At 38.4% G+C, this 18,753-nt stretch overlaps 1 protein-coding gene across 5 annotated transcripts in view; it reads left to right on the top strand.

The window, feature by feature from the left end:
• The window catches only part of PTPN13 (protein tyrosine phosphatase non-receptor type 13), a 126,159-nt gene that overhangs the window by 5,852 nt on the left and 101,554 nt on the right, over positions 1 to 18,753 (top strand). The window contains exon 2 of one of the 5 annotated variants that reach the window (XM_080407965.1): positions 17,638 to 17,719. The exons of the other annotated variants lie outside the window; for them this stretch is intronic. The gene's annotated coding sequence lies outside the window, so the exon portion shown is untranslated. The remainder of the gene's footprint in view (positions 1 to 17,637; positions 17,720 to 18,753) is intronic. 5 annotated transcript variants of the gene reach the window in all.

The raw sequence follows: 18,753 nt of genomic DNA, 5'->3' as shown, positions 1-18,753 counted from the left end.
CCTCTTTAATATTGATTTTTTTAGCATTTCAATAGTGTGTAGATTGGCTCCTGTATTCTCAGGTTTTCGTAGAGACGTGAGTGGCTACAAGGAGGATGTGAAATACCCAGTAAACCTGTGACACTGGTGGTTCCAGAGTTTTCTTAGGGTCACCAGGGAAAGGTAATGGGACTTCTCTTATAAAGCCATGTCTGCTGCACAGCAGACATTCAGAGACCTTGCTGTTGAAATGTCAACTGCAAAATTTCAAACTTGTAAGCAACCTTATTCGGTGTTAAATGTTTCATCTTTCTGGATGGAGCTGTTGACTTCTGCTAACTGCTTCTTTATATTGTAATTTTAAAAGATTAAAAGAACTAAAGAGGGGGTCTAAATTAGAGTTTCAAACGTGAAACTGTTAGAAATAGTTGTGCTTCGTAGCAAAGTTGTTTAAGAGATGAAAGATTTGGACTTGCATATTGCTTTAAGTAATAGAGGCATAAACAAATGGAGTATATAGATTTTTATTAATGTCTTACATAGGTGGTTAAATTTTATGTAAGTTTTGTACCTAGTTTTCTCATCAGAGTGTCAGTACTGTAAAAAAATCTTGCTGATTCTACTTCTCTTGTCACATTTCATCAAGTACAACAGTGTATTATTACTGATTGTACTTGATGATCACTTGTACTTGATGACCATTTCTCTCAAAGTAATTTAGTGTTTCAGAACAGAGAAAAGTTGGAGCAGGGGAAGGAAGTGGATGTTTTGCCATTTAATATCTTTACTGTAAAATCAACAAGTGGAAACCTTCCTAGTGCTTAGGATTACGGTCAGTGGAATAACAGCTCACTTTTCCTAAGTCAATGCAAAGCTGTACTTGCCTTCAATGAATTAACTTGGGAGTTTGAATCCCAGGCAAGCAAATTGTCAATGCAGTGATATAAGTGCTACTTTTATTCTTTACTTTTTAATGTCAGTGAGTAACAGCAGTATACATCACTGACTGGACAATTGTGTGGTTAGGTTTATGTAGAGTTATCCCTCCAGCAGCCTAACTAAAGATTATATGTAACTTCCTTAATGGTGTGTTTCAACAGGTGATTTACTCTTTTTCTTCTTCAGAGGTTATTTCTTACGGTATTTCTTTCAAGTGCCTTAGTATGTTTTAACTTTTTCAATTATTGAGGTGCATTTTTTTTGTTTATGCTTCTGAAGCCAGTTTGCTTTCGTCTTCTGTAAGTCTCAAAATTGGACTCCTTTATATTAATTTGACTTACAGGAAATAAGTGCCTGTATGCATGTACTAATCAGACATTTATTTGTCAATAAGCTCTCTCTGCACTTTTCAGTGAAGAATTTATCATCTCAGGTTTTTTAGGAGAAAAGAAATTCTGTCCAACCTTCATAGAGATCTTTTAGACTTCTTGTGTATCTTCAGTCATCTTTGTTCTTAAACCAGTGCCCTGCACTTGAAGGAATTTCCTCTTAACCATTTGAAGGAGGATTTCAGAAACACTTGCAGAAGAAGTCATCTTATTGATTGATTAGTGTCAGATATCTGTACAAGGAGTAGCAGCAAAACATGATAACGTCTAATGAATCCATCAAAATATTAAAAATTGGCAGTGTACACAGCCTAGAAAAGGAAGGTGGGGGAAAGAAGAAAAAAAAAGTGGGCGCATTCAAGGTGTGCTGGGGCACCTTCAGTTCCCTCTAATCCAGGTTTATGGGCCCTGCCACAATGTCCCTATCATCTCATGTGCTGGTGGTGGAGGCTTCTGTTAGCTGAGATTTCTCCCTGATAAAAGGTTGCTCCTGTTTAATGTGGTCATGTTTAATGACTGATGTGTGGCGTGGTTTTGTGATTGATTTGTTTTCTTGGGGTTTTTCTAGGTGGTGGTGTGTTTTTTTTTAGAACCGTTGGTCTTCATCTATTTTAATTGTAAATTTGTTCAAACTCCAAAAATAAGAAACTTGCCTGGGAAGCCTGCTGTACTGATCCATTTAATAGGAATTGCAAGAAATAGACACTAAGTTTTTGAGGAAACCGCAAGACATTAGATTTATGTTTCCTGAAAGAAGTTTCTTCTAATGCTATTTATTTGGCAATTGTACATGCTTGGAAAAAGGAGCCAATTCTCAAGAACCTTAAATTTTGAACAGCTTAATTTTTCAGTGTGCCCTGTCATTGTAGTCCCTTGAATGACCTTAATAAAGAATTTAAAGATTATCCGATTATAAAGATTTGTTAGCTGGCAGTGATGAAAGTTTGTTTCATCAGCTATATAGAGTCATTTATTGAGTGGCTTTGCAGTTAGTTTATCACATCTGTGGAACAGCCAAATCAGCCTGGAGCTTTAAGCTCATGGGCTAACATGTAGAGCTGAATTACTGAAATAGCTTTGCAGAACTCCTGTATGTCAAGTTAAAATGTGTATGCTCATGATGGTTGTTACAGGACTCTGCTGATTCAGAAGTGTGATACATTGTGAAAATTAGTTGGGTTTTTTCTTGTTTTCAGTAGTTTTTGGTATCATTAGATCACACTAGCACTAGTGTTTGCTTTAATCTATTGGCAAACAGTTCCAGCAAGAACAGTTTTCTTGTCCCTTTTTCCTTGCTCCTTGGTACAGTTCTGTCCTCTGTGAATTTGAGGAATACGATATGTAAAGGACAGAAATGTTAAACCTACTTCTAGTTGTTTGTCACAAAATACTAAAGAAAACACTAAAAAAGTTTTTATTACCATGTTGTAATTTTATTTGCATGTGTTGTCTTCAGAATAGCAATATTTTGTGTGCTGGAAGATTGTTTGGATATGACAGCGTGGTGGCAGAAGAAAACGTTCTGGTTTTGGTAGCTGCAAACATTTGCTGCTGGGTGGCTGGTAAAAGTCAGGTGACTGAACCATTATGGGGTCCTTCAAGACCCTTAGCACATTCTTCTCTAGTGAAAATTGCGAAGATAGGTTACTGTATTCATGGCAAACAAAAGAAGCTGCTCTTTATGAACTGCTTAGTTATAGCTGTGTTACTGGAACAATATGTCATGTGGATTAAAAGTGTAAATGTGTTCAGAAAGGGATTAGAGAAATTAAAGTCACAGACCATTAGTGACTATTAGATTTGACTGAGCAGCTCAACAGCTCAGGAACTCAATAAACTGGTGATTGCCAGGGGAGGATGATGGGAGAGGTGACCTGATCCACAATAGTACTTCTATTGAACATTGCTTAGGCTTCTGAATACCAACAGAAGCAGAAAGGTCCTCTAAGCTGAAAACTTCTTTAATCTTTTTTTAAAAAAAGCTTTATTGGAAATTTTCCGTGATCTGCCTTTTTTGAAGCTTGTGTCCCCCTGCATGGTCTGAGTTGTTCAGAGGGGAACCCTAGGAATTGAAAGAATCCAAACACTGGGAACTGCCGTACTGGCCATGAAAGTCTGTATTACAGCAGCGTGTTGGTTGCAGTTAGGTCATTGCTCTGGATTGGAGACGTCAACAGTGGTCATGGCTGTATCTGAAAGATGGGAGATGTTTCCACATAGCTGAAGAAATGTAAACGGGATGTTGAGCTGTCTCATTCAAGCTGCAGTTCCTTGCTTGTTTTTTCATCCTTTCTCTCATGGAATCCTTATTCCATTTTCTTCAGACCCCTTAAGGAGGGACTAAATGATGGATAGTCAGGTCATCAAGGGAATTAATTTTCACACATACAACTGTAAATACAGTTGCTCAGGAAGAGAGGACACAAATACAGGAACACCTTCATGGTATCACAACATCTTGGTTGCAGTATTAGTTAATGTTGGAGGAAAGTGAAAATATGCTAGTTGATGAAATAATGAAATAGATGATGTAAGTAATTGTAATTTTAAATGGTATCATGTGAAAAGCACAACATAAAACAACTTGTGGAGACATAAATAGTTTGATTTCTTTTAGAAATGAGAAACATGTTACTTAAGAACTGAAGGGCATGAATGATAAAAGGCATTCTTTTTGTTCTTGCTTGCCTCAACATCAGATTCTCGTTCTCTGTTAACACTAGAACGTGCTGTTTTGCTCTATGTACTCTTTGGTCTTGCATGCTGAAATAAGCATAAGATAGTCAAAAAGAGCATTTTTCAGTGCAAACCCTTTAGTTTTTTGATATTGTCAGACACTGACTAGGTTTGTGTCTTTCAGTACTGAGTGTTAAAGAGCAGAATAGAATCAGCAAATTACATTTAACGTGGTACGTGGAAATTTCCCTGGTGCCTGCACAGCATGGAGTATAGTTGCAATATTATAGAAAATATTTTTGAGCTTGTCATTAACTAAACTCTTTGATATATGCATTAATTCTCGCTGATTCTGTCCCACCCATTGCCTTTGCTTTGAAAATATTAAAGAACTGAAGATCACAGAAATTAACTTTTCACCATAATATGAACTGCTGGTTGGGAAGCCTGCTGATGATGCAAAATCTGTTTGTTCTGCTTCCCTCTTCAGTGGTTTTGGAGAAGTCTAATAGAAACTACTGCCTGTCTAGACTTTAATAATTTATATATAAATTTACTTTTTATGTAGACAACATTTGTTTCAAGGCTTTTGCTGTTTTTTCAATGATAGGCTATAAATGCCAGTTAAAAAACCAAACAAACCAACAAACAACACAATTGTCATGCCAAGAAGTATTATGCATCTAGTAAGAGCGATTGCTTTTTATAAGAGTTTTGGAACCCTGAGGTATACTGTCTTTAAATGGTTTTCAAAGAATTCATTGAACTAGGATTTTTCTGTGTGACAAAAGCTGTAATTAGTGACCAGTAGGGTCTTTGATATGGAGCATCTGTAAATTGTGTGACTCCTGAGTGGGGAAAGTTTGAGTTTCCTTCTTCCGTCTCCCCCATCTGTTGCTTGCAGAAACTGGGGGGGGAGTTTGTTGGCTATTTGTAGACTCTTGGTATAAAATAAAGGGTGAAGTCTTAAGCCACTTTCACAGAAGTCTGATTATTGTTGAAGATGATCACTAAAAAATTGGAGAGGTCGCTCATCAGTGTAATAAGAGGTGAAGGCTAGGTTAGTACCAGCTGTCTTCAGTGATTTTTTTTTTTTTTGCCAAACCTCAAATTTTTAATCTGTAAATCTGTACTTTTTAAAATGTAGCATGTGAGTGGTTCTACGCATTTATTTCCCCCTAAATGACTGGGGTAACATTCAGCCTCTAGTTAAGTGGATGGAAAATGGCCACTAGTGTAAAACAAATAATAAAAATACTCAGGGAGGGAAAAATACATTGGAGGAAAAAGTGTTTTTCTTCTGTAATTGATTAGTCATGGTCCACAGGATGCCTTGGTTTGCTAGCAAGACCTGACATCTGTACTGATTTTTTTAATTTCTTATGCAAAAGTTTCCAATGCCCCTAACTGCTACTTTGTCTGTAAATTGTGTATTTCTGCCTTGGCTAAAACAGTGTGTGTATGCTTTTGTGCAAGTATGCTTTCTTTCTGTTTTCTCTCCACTATCTGATGAAGTCTTGGTTCTGGCTTCTGTGCTTTTGCACAGGGGTATCTATGGATTATTCCTCCCACTGTGGACTGAGTCCTGTCATGTCATTGAGATTTAAATCTCAAGATGGTAAAATGTTCCCTCTCCCCCCGATTAATCTTTTTTTCCTCCTTGCCTCCTTTGATTAATATCAAATTGAGTGGTGAACCCTTGATGCTTCTCAGTGATTGCTAGTATTAATCTTTCTCAGATAAGTGTATGCAGCTTGAGGTAAACAAATACATCTGGTCCAGTTTGATAATCTATCATTCAAATTCAGTAGTTCATAAGAAAAGTTCATAGAAAATGCATGGTAGCAAGACAGCATATATCAAAATCAAAAATACTTTTGAACTATTGATAAAACATTCTAAATTTTTGAAGTCCGTTTCAGACTACTGCCCAAGTGCTTTTTTAAAGCCTTACATTTATGAATTTTATACATGCTGTGTCAATGAATAATCTCTCACTTCTTTTTCAAAGAGTTTTATTTATCAGTAGAAGAGCTTCAGCCCATCTTTTTTTGTTACACAGAATTCTGATTTTTTTTTCCTAAAAGCAGCACTCTCTTAGAAGTTTATGCCATTTATATATACTGAAAAAGCAAATAAAAAAATGGGTATGTTATAAAAAATACTAAGTTTGCAAGACTAAAACTCTAATACTATACTTAGGACTGGAAGAAAATTTGGATTGTTGTAAAAGTTCTAGCCGTGCGTGGAAAGGATAAAAGTTAACATGTTGTATACAGATCATATTGTATATGACTTGAGCTCTCAGGTTTTGGAGGGATGATTTTTTTTTTTTTACTTCAGTGTGGTGTGTCTGCTTATTTTAGGTGGTTTTAGTTAGTGTTTTCTTGGGTCTCCGTGAAATAAGAGTTACAGGGTTAAGCTGCTGTACATTGAATTATCAAATTGGTTGAGAAGGCAGGAAAACTGGATGCATTCTTTAACTGGTCTATCTCACTGTGGTCCAGCTGCATCCATAAAAGATTCAAGTGCTGTTATATTATCCTTCTATTCTCCTTTCACTTAATTCCTCACTAGGGCAGTGGGTTCAGAGGTTAATACAACCTTGCACTTCCATTCCAATACAGCAGGTATAATTTGTACATGGGCATTACCTGCGTATGTCCTCAGTCTGACTAGCTCTCCATTACTGTTCATAAGAATGTTCTTAAATGAAAGGAAAGGTGATGTGGTGCCTTGCTTTGTTCTCAGTTTCTAGGCCCGTAGAGGAGAATTTTCTGCTAGTTTGTCCTTTTATGCAGCCAAGGGTGTAATATGGCTCTTTGTCCTGTAACTCTATTAATATGAACGTATTTATCATCCAGACAAAGCAAAACTTTCCTGAACTCGTTTTTTTGGCGACAGCGGGCTTGGCATTGTCATGGGAGGAGGTGCTGCTATCTTGTTTTTCCTGTTTTTTTGGCAATGCCATCTTACGTAGCTTGTTCTGTCCTGTAATCTTTCCAAGTACCAAAATATTACAGAGCACAGATAGTGATCAGCTGGAGTCTTTGTCCATTCTAGTGTGTGAACCTAAATCAAATCTATCTAGCACATCATGGACTATCTCTCTGTCTTTACTATAGATCAAGCAGTCTGTTTTGTCTGGAAGGTCTAGTTAAGAGTTCTGTAAATCACCTTTGCAGATTTTTTACATTGCTATCAAATTATATTGAAACTTCTGTCCTTTGTGGTAAGGGTCCTTTTTACACTCTGAATCCCATTCACTTTCTTGGCTCAGAAACCATAAGCTTTGTGAGATTTTGGAGCTGGGCAGCAATAGCAGGTAGAGGAATGCCCTGTGAAAGAGAAATGGCATGTTGTCCTATCCGAAAGGAAAAGGACATCACATCACCTTTGAGGGCAGTTAAGTCATGGAGAATATCATGGCAGTAGGACCAAATAAATTATGTGTAGCCTCTATTTAAGATGAATCATAAATTGAGTGTGTGTTAGAGATTTGTTCAAGGGGCTGTATAGTCAATTTAACAATTGTTAAGTTGTAAACAGCTTATTGAATCATGTGGTATGTAATTATATATTTTTCTGAAGTGTGGTGAGCGGAGTGACAGGCTGAGGGATTCTAGTTAACTGATCAGGTTCTGATTAACTTGTATAATTTTGGTACAAAGCCATATGTTGCTGTGTCAGCTCATGTTTTGGAGCAAGATCATGGTTTCCTAACCATAGGCATTCCAAGTCTTCAAGTGGCTTTGTCTACTAATTAATCTGGAGCTAAAACCTGCTAATTGCAGGATTTAAACTAGATGGTATAAACTGCTTGGAAAGGCTTTGGCCTCCATAAAGGGCTCATTTAAAAAGCAAGCATCTGTGACCAAAAAAACTTCATTTTGTGTGGAATCTTTCAACTGATAGGTATCTCTGGACATGCTGCTAAATTACTTGGTGATAGTTGTCACATGGATTGTACTGTTCTCAGTACTTGGTCTACCATATCTACAGACTTGAGTGGAGCAGATGGACAAACTACGTAAACTTTTAAATACGTTATCAGTTGGAGGAAATGGATCAACTATGGATGGTTGGATAAAAAGAGCCTGCCTTTAAAGAAACAGTGTTTATTCAATATCTGCAAGATGGTGGTGAGTAATATGCTTAGAAACTAATCTGCTAAGGACAGACTTCAACAGAGAACCTAAACAACCTGAGAGCTTGAAAAATACTGGAATATGGAAACACCAGCAGCAGATGACTGAGTTTTGAGAAATCCTATAGTGAACCGGTAGAGAGTAGTATCTTTCCTATAAAGCTTGTCTTCCTCTTTCTGGACAATGAGTCTGTTTTGCAACATGAAAGTATACACTGCATGTTTTCTGTGTCCTCAGATTTTTATCTGCCCTGGAAACTGGTTACTGGTTGGGAGTGTGTATGCAGAGAATATGTACAATGTCAGTCTTAAATTGATTTCTGTATGTGTGAGTATGAAAGGAAGTGCCGAACAAATGGATCTGCAATTTGAGAGGACAGATGATCACCTCAACTGTGATAGATTGTTTGCCTGGGGCAAGCAGATGATAGGCAGAAGGAGTTTCCATGTTTGCACTGTGTGCATCTGGCTTAGAACTGAATTATTTTTTATATTAGCCAGTTGGGGTTTTTTTTTTCATTATTGGTTTCACAGAATATTGTTTAACATAGTTCATGTCTGGACCTTGTTCGTAGCTCACCTAAATTATGTTACAGTGATGGATTCTCAGTTATGGGGTGAGAAAAAGAGATGTATCCTGTTCAAAGACAATATTAATGAATTCCCAACAGTTTTCTCCTCAGCTCATCATCATCTCAGGAAGGGGAAAAACCTTTTATAACACTTGAAGAGCAGCTAAGTGTTTTCAAGAAGTAGCACTTAAACAGGTTACTTTCCCACTCCCACCCCCCCTGGAAAGTTAGTCACTTATAGAGAGAACGACTTGCCATGAAGCCTCTTATGAGGACAGGTGTATACGCAGATAATGAATGCTGTTGAAATGCTTCTTAAGAAATGGTTCTACCCTTTAAGACCTGTTAGTGTCTTGCAGTACCATGCATGTAGAGTAAAGAGCTGGTTTCTGGACAGATGGAGGTCTGTTACTACAGTTGCAGCCCATCTGCTGGTATTAAATCTGGTTTTACAAATGCTTACAGAATCTTACTTTAAATCTGCGTTGGTCAAAACCTTTAATAGGCTTTAGAGTCCCTCTAACAAGGCTATCAGATAGTTGATGTTGACTTACCAAGATACATCAGTGTTCCTGCCCCATTACAATTCTGTTTGTCCTTCAGGGTTTTTCCTCTGACCTGCAGCAGAAACATAAAACAAAAGTGAGTTGTTTGGTGTATGTGAAGTATACTCATGCAGACAAATGCACATATACATTTTTATATAGATAATTGGTAACATGATACATTCATATGTATATGCACATATACATGTGTGGGGACACGCACACTTTATCCCGTGGGTGTGTGCCATAAAAAGCACATTCTTCCTGAAGGCTGACATAAAGTTCAGAAAGCTGGGTATGTAATATCACTTGCCAGTGCTTCTCATTTCCTTAAATTCAGTCTGTCTTCATTTAAGGCAGCAGCCTATCATTTGTTGTCTTTCTGATTGCTCTGTGTAGGAACAGTTATTCCATGGTCAAGTCAAATCCAACCAGCTGCCTGTTCACATCTCTGCTGTTCCCTCAGAGTGTATGGATTTCCTGATACGGGCTCAATATGACAATGGGTTATAGTCAGGTATCTCTCTTGAAGAGGTAGTTCACTTGGAAGTTGGTTCTCTCTTGGAATTTTATGAAGTTGCTTTGTAAATTTAGTCAGTGATTCTTACTGCTTAAGATTTCCTTAGCATAAATCTTTGTACAGATTTTCACACCTGACTGGACAATATATCGTAGACCTTCTTAATTGGCATTTTTTGGCATATAAAAAGTATACGTCTCATGCCTTGTTACTACCATGTCTTGAGTAGAAAAAGGCTGGCTGGCTAAAAGGAAAATTATTTCTTTTCTGCTGCAGAAGAGTGAAAAAAATTCAGTGTTCTGAGTAGGGCTTGATGCTTGCTACTGTGCTTGAATTAGTGTTTTCTTGAACTCATAGATAAGTAGAGCAAGCATCTCTCAGCTTACGTGTTGGTCCTAAAGACACAGCTCTTGCGTGTACAGTTCTTGACAGCTGAAATGTAGGCCTATGTTCAGTCTTGTCTGTTTTTCAGGGTAGAAATTCAGACTTCTACAATAAGAATTAGTCATCACTTGTGTGAGTAATATCGTTACTCCCAGACAGGTGAGTTCACAGATAAGATATCCATTGTGTCATCTAGCTGCAGACCTTGTGATGTTCTGTTCTTTATGCTATATCTCCCCTTCCCCCTCTGTGCCCCCCCCTGAAGTGAACCCCAAAAAAAGTAATTGTCTGAGCAGGCAGCATACTTCTGGTTGGGTTTTTTTTTCTTCTTAATCTGCCTTTTTTTTTTTTTCTCCCCTGCTGAAAATCCTGGGGTTCTGTGGTGTTGCCTGTGTTGTAGAGCCTATGCAGTTGCTTCAAGAAGTTTGGATTCCAAAAAGTTGTGAATATTACTCTCTTGAGCATCAAAGACTGCAGAATTGGTACAAGATAGACCCTCTAGATGGATAATGTCCCCAGGCATCCTGAAATTCAAGAACATGATCACTTCTTCGTCCAGTTGTAGGGCTGCCTCAGAATTGTTCCTGACAGTTACGAGGAATTAAAACATCATTCAGGGTCATGGCTGTGGAGAGTGTTGTTATTCAGGGGATGGTCCATCTCCATCAGTAGTTGTTTAGACTCTCATCAGCTGTTTTCACCAAGACGAAGTCATAAGCAGAAAGAACTGAGTGGGGAGGTAGATTGGCCTAGGGCACTGAGTAAGAAAGGCATTGGACTATCTGTAGCAATCAATTAGCTGAAGAGATTATTTGTGAAGTGGTAACTTTTTAATTGATTGGGGGTGGTTTGTTTTGGGTTTTTTCACTTCCATAGCAGAAAAATAAATGTACAAGTGCAGTTCTGTGGAAATATTGGTAGGTGGGGTGATTCATGTGGGACCTTGTTAGCTCTCATAGTGAGCTATATGTGTACTTGAAAAAAATCTGTGTTGTAGTAGTGCAGCTTCTTTGCCTGTCTGCAACTAAGGTAAAGCAGTGCTGGAGGAATCAGATATGTCTAGATGTCATTTTCAAACTTGTTCTGTTACTCGGCCAGTTTTTTCTTCTGTTGTCAGATATTGTTTCCTTTCCAGGCAGGACATATGAAATAACTGTTTGTATGAACTGTCCTCTGGATACTAGAGGTTTATTGTGGCTGAGTACACAAGTTATGCTCCCTGCTAACAGATTGGTTTCTTGTGAGTCTGCAGAGGAGCTGCTTTCAAACTGAATGAAAACAATGAAATTGTTTCTGGAATTGGTACATTAGATCATTCAAACTATGGAGAAATTGTTTTGGTGCCCTAGTAATCTCTTCTACTAATTCCTTTTTCGAGAATGTCTGGTAGTCACACATACGAGGCTGACAGATATTTTTTTTTGCACACATCCATCCTTCTCCCACACACAGGAGGAAGAAATCCAAAATGAACCCCACGGTTCAGCCACCTAACAACAGCAAAAGACATTTGTTGAAGGATTGTACATCAATATATAGGATTACAATCTGGTTTTGAAAAAAGATGTGGTGGGGTCAGTCTTTATACTTATTAAGAGTATGTTGACTTTAACAGTGATTTACAAATTACTACAATCCTAACATTTTTCTTTATTGCTTAAATTGAGGGGTATTAAAGTTATTTTCCCAGATATTTTAGCATATTAACATCATGATATTTCTACACTTACCTGAAGGTCAGCAATTTTCTGCATTTAAAAAAAAAAAAAAAAAAGCTGCAAAGCTTCCTGACACTGTCTTTCTCTTTCTAATACTGCACCTAAGAAATTTGAGGACTCTTACTCGCTTGGCATAGGATGCTTGGTTTCCTGCTGATCCAGTTGTGCTGCCTTCATTTACCCTGGTTATTACATTGCTGCAAGGGGCTGTTGTACTGAGAAGAGACATTTATAAAGCAAGGTACCATTCTCTGTTACTGAGACTGTAAGGATTAATATCTAACAGAAACTGAACCCCTCTGTACTAGAGAATTTATCTAAGGTAGTAAAATTCGTATCACTTCATTACCACAGGAGAGAGCTTAAGCTAAGCTTTAAAAAAACCCAGTCTAGAGTAAGTTTATCCATTAGGGAAGTTATCTGTTGAGCAATACTGGCTTAATTTGTACCTGTTAAATCAATGAAACTTACTTGTAGTCACTGAGTTTCTAGTGTGTGGCAGTTTATGTCTTGGTGTTAAGTATTTGATCTTTACTCTTCTCATGTTGGGGACTGATTATAAAGAAATCCATCTTTGTAATGATATGAAAAAGCAGTTACTCTGTACAATTGTCATACTTGACTTGCTTATCAAAGCCTCATTGTCTTACCTGTAGATACCTTTAAAATGTCACAGATGGTGGGAAGTAGTACTTAATAATTTAGAATAATGCTTCCGAGTGACTCCGTGATATTTAAATCATGTGTGTGCTACTATTTCTGCTCCTCTGACAATAACTTTCATTCCCTCTTGAGCAAGGGCTGCAAGTGAATGATAGACTTCAGTCATGACCTTTTAGTAGTATATGAGGGATGCATAGTTCTTGTATGCAGCAATGGAATAATTGCTGGACTAAAGCTGCAGGTGTCTTTCTTAGTTTTGCTCACCATAGTCTGTCCCTGCCATGGTGACAATGCGTGTCACACATACAGACCTAGCAACAGTTGTGTACCCCAGTGTACTTGATGAAGAGCATTACTACCACTCTGCACCAAAAAAAATTGGTGCAGAAGGATGCCAATGAAGGCACCTTCGTCAAGACTGCTGCTCAGTCTGGAATTTGTCTGCCATAAGTGAAGTTGTATGATAGACAGTACATCGCTACATCATGAAGTTGTGTTGTCAATAGTAAGACGCGTTTTGCTTGTGATTATTTTATGTCATTAAAGAGTTTCATCTGATAAGTATGAACAAGGGTATTATTGATCGATCTGCTATTTGAAAAGTGTTTGTGTTGCCAAGCTGGTTTGCAGTCCTGAAATTTCTGCTTTTCCATTTATATAGCTTGTCTTAGTCACAGGTCCTCTGTTCCTACTTAGCAATTAAAATGAAAGTTGCAAGTATGAGAAACGCACCAAGGAGACATGCCTCTCAGAGGTGGAGCAGATCAACAGCAAAATAAGGGAGTTGCCCAAGGATCTTACACTGACAATTAGGCTAAGAGAGGGATGCAAGAGTCATGCCCCGATTTATGTGGATTAAGCTGACTTTGTAGTGATAATTATATACTCTTCTGAATAAAATTTTAATATCAGATGTGAAACATCAGCTACCCTGATGTATAAATTGCCTAGAAAACATGACTTTCATGATTATTATATACATTTTGGACTGGATTTACTAGTTTGCCTTACACAAAGCCTCAGATAAACAGGTTTATCTGGTTCTGATGATAGAGAGACAGAACAGCAAGGGAGGGATTCAGCAATAACCCTTGCTTGTCTTCCATTGTGAGTTTAGTCCAATGCCAAAAGCTGATTTCTTTCCACCTTCCAGGAAAGAAAGCAAGTGCTTCTCAAGTAAAATAAACACTGCTTGCCCTGGAGGTACAAGCCAAGATTCTCAATACGTCACATTCTTCTGTCTTCCAGACGTGGGAATACAAGACTGGTTTAAGGCTTTGGAAGGAGAAACGCTAACATCTGTTACAGTGAGTGTGAGAGCATTGCTATATGCTCAAATAAAAGGCCAACAATGCCCTGTACTTCTGGGGGTGTCCTTATGTTCTTTGTGTTCTATCGCAGATTTGAGCTAGTGTCTGTTCCTTTACTTAGGAAGCTTGAGTTCAAAGCAGCAAGCTGTCAGTTTGAAGAGGAGATGCAAGTTTAAATAAATTTTCTTGATGTAGTTTGAGGACTGGCTCAGGAGCATGGGACTGTTTTGCTGACATTTCATCCTGTCTGCCTGCAGGAGCGAAAGGCGAGAACATGGAAAGAAAAATGTAAGTGGAAAAAGCTAATCTTTTCCACAATGCAGGAGAGGGAGAAAGGAAGTTCTTGGGTGGTCTCTACTGACCTTTCCAAAATGGAGGAGGAAGGAATAGTGCTTACACTAAGATAATATTATTATCAAATAGCTGAATGAACAAAAAGAACCATGGATGTGTGTTTGTTTGCAAAAACTTAAATCCACGTGATTTTTAGCAGCTGTTTAGAGACTTAAAAAAAGAGAGGGGAGAGGGGATTTGCATCTTGTGAGGCTTTTTGTCCCATCTCTTTTTAGAAGTGAAAAGTGGTCATGGCACAAGGGTTTCTTTCTTTATCCTTCAAGACAATAAATGAGAATAATGTGTAGTAATTAACTTGAGAGCAGGATTCTAAAAATAAAATAAAGAATTCTTTAAACGCTTGATTAGCTTGTGTATTTACCTTGATTATGTGTTTGACTTGAATATTTGCAAATAATGCCTTATTTTGTGGACAGCCAGTGTAAATTGGACCTGCAGCTATAGGAAACCACATTTTACATGCACACATCTAAGCATGTGCAGATTTCAAAATAAGATTTCAAAGACTGTTGAAGCACAAGCTTTCTAACTTGGCTTCAGGGTTCTGTACTTGTTTCAGCAACAGTATTATTGGGGATAAACTAATTGATATATGCATTCCAGGTCTTCTTCAGGGGTGTAAGATGTGGGTCAATGTAAATAAATAGGATAGATGCCAGCATTCTGAAATTACAGGGTATGGTAATGACTCTAGATGCTTAGGTTCTGAAATGGGAGAGGCCAGACTTTCAAAACTGCTCAGGTAAACTTCAGTTCAGTTTCATTGGGATTTGTGTGCATATTGAGTGTTGTTAGAAAAGTGTCAGTGTTTTATTTTTAGGCAGCTAATCATGGCTTTAGAAATGTCAAATAAGTATGAGATACTGCAAACAGTTAACTAATGTTCTTAAAACACAGATTTTGACATAAAGTTTTGGTTCTGAAGTTATGTCACAGGAGAATATGCTGATGCAGAAGGTGAGGGTGAAAAAGCAAGGGATATGTGTTACTAAAACCAAACCGCAAAGTTGTCAAGCAGTCGTTAAGTTGAAGCAGTTTATCTTTTTGACTATCAGTCTGTTTTTAATTTTTTTTACAACATTGGTAATATTATAGTCTTTGTTAAACACAGTTGTAGCAATAGCTGCTTAATACTTCAGTTGGCAAGAGTTGAATAAAATCTGGAAAGAATAGGCCATTCAATGTGTAATGGCAATTTGAAATGCGTAAGGAGAAAAGTTGGTGGCTGGGGGAAGTGCGAATTTTGAGCATTTAACTTAATGTGCTGCATACGTAATTAAAAAGCAAGACTTACTGAAAACTTTGCAGGCTGTAGGGGAAAAACATACACCTTGCAAATAGTCATTTTGACAATATTACTTGCTGTGAGAGGCTGGTCCTTTCGTGTTTTCCCTCTTACCTTGGACTGAGTGTGTGGCAGGCTGCTTTATGGGCCATCTTGGCATTGCCTGGGTTTTCCATAGGTGTTATGCTTTTAACACAGGTTCTTGGGACTGTAGAGTTAGGAGCAAGGAGGTTACTGAGCTTCCTTTACAGGCAAAAGGCAGAAGTACTCACCCCACTCATCAGGGAAGTGTATAAGCTGTCTGCCTTTGAGGGAGGAGCTGTCAGTTAGTCCTCCAGAGGTAAACAGGCTCTTTGAAGGAAGTGTTTGAGATACGGGAGAGGCCTTTGGCTTAAGCAGCTTGCTTTCTTGGAACTGTGCTGCCTATATGGCTTAGGGCTGAATGGCATGGAGGGTGAGAAATTGCACTCAGGGCTTGTTGATACAAATGATTTCCACCTGAATTTACTCTCTTGTCCTGGAGCAAAAAAGAGCAGCCTCCACATGAGGCAGCTGTTTTCCTGTGGAAATTGTATTCCTGTATGGTCTAGGAGTAAATTCTGTCCCAGAGCAAGCAACTTGAAAGCAATTGTGTCTGTGCTTCTCCAGTGTTAACTGTTTTAATTTGTATACTGTTTTCCTGCATTGTGTTGTGCTCTCTGCTGTGTGAATGGCCCTTTTTGGATGTTTTGTGGCAATGTTCTTGTGTGGTCTTTGTATGTATGTGGGTGTATGGGGAATCCATGACTTTGGAGTTCGTACCATCTAGCCCTTTGTGCCTCCCAATTGTGTCTGCAACTGGACTTCTTGCCCCACCTGGAACACTGTGGACATGGCCCTGTTGGAGCAAGTCCAGAGGAGGGCCACGAAGATGACCAGAGGGCTGGAGCACCTCTCCTGTGAAGACAGGCTGAAAGAAATGGGGCTGTTCAGCCTGGAGAAGAGAAGGCTCCGGGGAGACCTTATAGCAGCCTTCCAGTACCTAAAGGGGCCTACAAGAAAGCTGGAGAAGGACTATTTACAAGGGCCTGTAGTGATAGGACATGGGGTAATGGCTTGTAACTGAAAGAAAGTACATTTAGGTTAGATATTAGGAAGAAATTCTTTACTATGAGAGTGGTGAGACACTGGAACAGGTTGCTCAGAGAAGTTGTGGGTGCCCCCTTCCTGGAAGTGTTCAAGGACAAGTTGGATGGGACTTTGAGCAGCCTGGTCTAGTGTCTGCATTTTACTTGCAGTTTTGTGATCTGTCATTTTAGGCCATTACTGTTCAGCTTTCCTGAGATCCACGCACCCTCTCTCCTTGGATTAGCCCCTCTTTGCTCACTTGAAGTCAGCTAAAAGTTTACCCTTAACAGAGAACTCCACTCTTTTCTTTCCTGCATTTTTTAAGAGGTTGCTGTTCTTAGTCAGTTGTCCCCTGTTGCAGTCACCCACCTTCCTTTTTTCTGAGTTCTTAGCCATAAGAGTTTACATACTTATTTAAATGGATTCATTTTAATTGTGAAATGAACATTATACAACTATATAACCACGTACGTAACCGCAATTAGAGGGCTAAGATGTGAAGACAGGCAGTCTGTGTTGTTTTGATAAGGTGTTCTACAAAAGCTTTGTATGTTTTTCTCTTACATAAATTACTTGATTCTGTAATGATGTTGCAATTTATCAAAATGTTCAGGCATTTCACAAAACCAAAAGCTGTTGTATGTTTTGAGCACTTGACACTTTAGCTTCTGTATTCACAAAGGAACCAGACATTATTGAAGGCTCCCAGAACCTAAGGAGACAGCAAATGTGGAAGAATTGTGCATTGCAAACTATATATTCTATAAGTTTCTCCTTTCTCCTTGTGAATAACATCAGTTGCAAAGAAACTAGTGGGAAAGAGGTATATTTTGAGCCAGGCACTTTCACTGTCAGCTTCGTTGTCTTAAATTGGTGGTGCCTGGCTGCTAACAGGTGGACTGTACAGATGGAGAACTCTTGCCATGCATTTGCCTGCAAACACTTCACCCCAGCTTGCTTCATTCAGTTCCTCAGTAGCAGAGAACAGTTTTGTGGAAGCCTCTTTAATCTTCATAACCAGTGTGTTGGTCTTCTCTTTGCTTTGACAGACAAGTGCTGCAGCTTCAAGATAGTTTTGAGGAAGAAAACCAGGAAAAGTTACCAAAAAGTTACTGAAACAGATACACTTCAATGAGTCTTGCTCAAATTCCAACTTGTGCTTCTTTGCATGTGGGTGTGTGTTGTAATGATTGATGCTAGTTTTTGAAAGCTCAGGCCAAATACAACAAATATGAAATGCTTTGGGTTTGGTGTGTTGTGATGTTTGCTTTATTTGTCATGCTATTGCTGTCTAATATACAAGCAGGTCTTGTTGCTTGCATTGCTACGAGTGAGGCCTGCATGGCTGTGTGCATATTAATACACTTCTTACTGTGATCAATAAATCGGTTTCTGTAGGATTCTTTTACTGTATGTAATATGTTGGGGAGTTTGAGCAGACATGCTTATGGTCTTTGTAGCGATAGGGAATCGGATTATATCTGCTACGGAACAGCCCACACAATTATTTAATCACAGCTGAAAGGAATCAGGATTTTTGCAGAATGGGAAAAAGGGGAGTGGCTAAGAAGGATTTTGGGAGAAATGTTTGGTGGTGTTATGCTCAGCTTACTTCCTTTAGAATATTTAGCACAAAGTTTTCATTTGCAGTTCATATGTTTTTAATCCCTAGGAGAAGATGAGGTCTTCTATTCAGAATAATCCGTTTTGACTCTAGATGTGCATACAGAGATTTGAGACAGGGCCATGAAATTACGGAATTCCCTGCCATGGATGATAGACCAGCACTCTGTGCTAATGGATGTATGTGAATCTCATACTGACTAGAAATGTGTTTATCTCTGGCTTTCTATCCATTTATTGCAAGTCTGCATTGGTCCCTAGCTTTGGGGAACTGCATTTAGAATTGTGTAATGTATTTTTCTCTTCGGGGATTCAGATTTCATTTTTCTTTTAAATATGGTCTTGACTTGCTTTCCATTCCATTGAGGATGACTTTCGAACGTTAATCACTGAAAATATGTCTGGTTTGGTAAATATGCAGAATGATTGAATACTAAAAACTGGCAAGTTGTGAAGTAAGGAAAAATAAGCTGTGATGAAATGCAGCCAACAAGATGTAATTTTTCAGTAGCATAGTATAAAAATCTAGCTGAAAAGGCTTT

The sequence above is a fragment of the Falco punctatus genome, assembly GCF_963210335.1.
Source record: "Falco punctatus genome assembly, chromosome: 1".
NCBI lineage: Eukaryota > Metazoa > Chordata > Aves > Falconiformes > Falconidae > Falco > Falco punctatus.
Note: the sequence above shows the minus strand (reverse complement) of the source record. Positions and strands in the feature narration are given on the sequence as shown.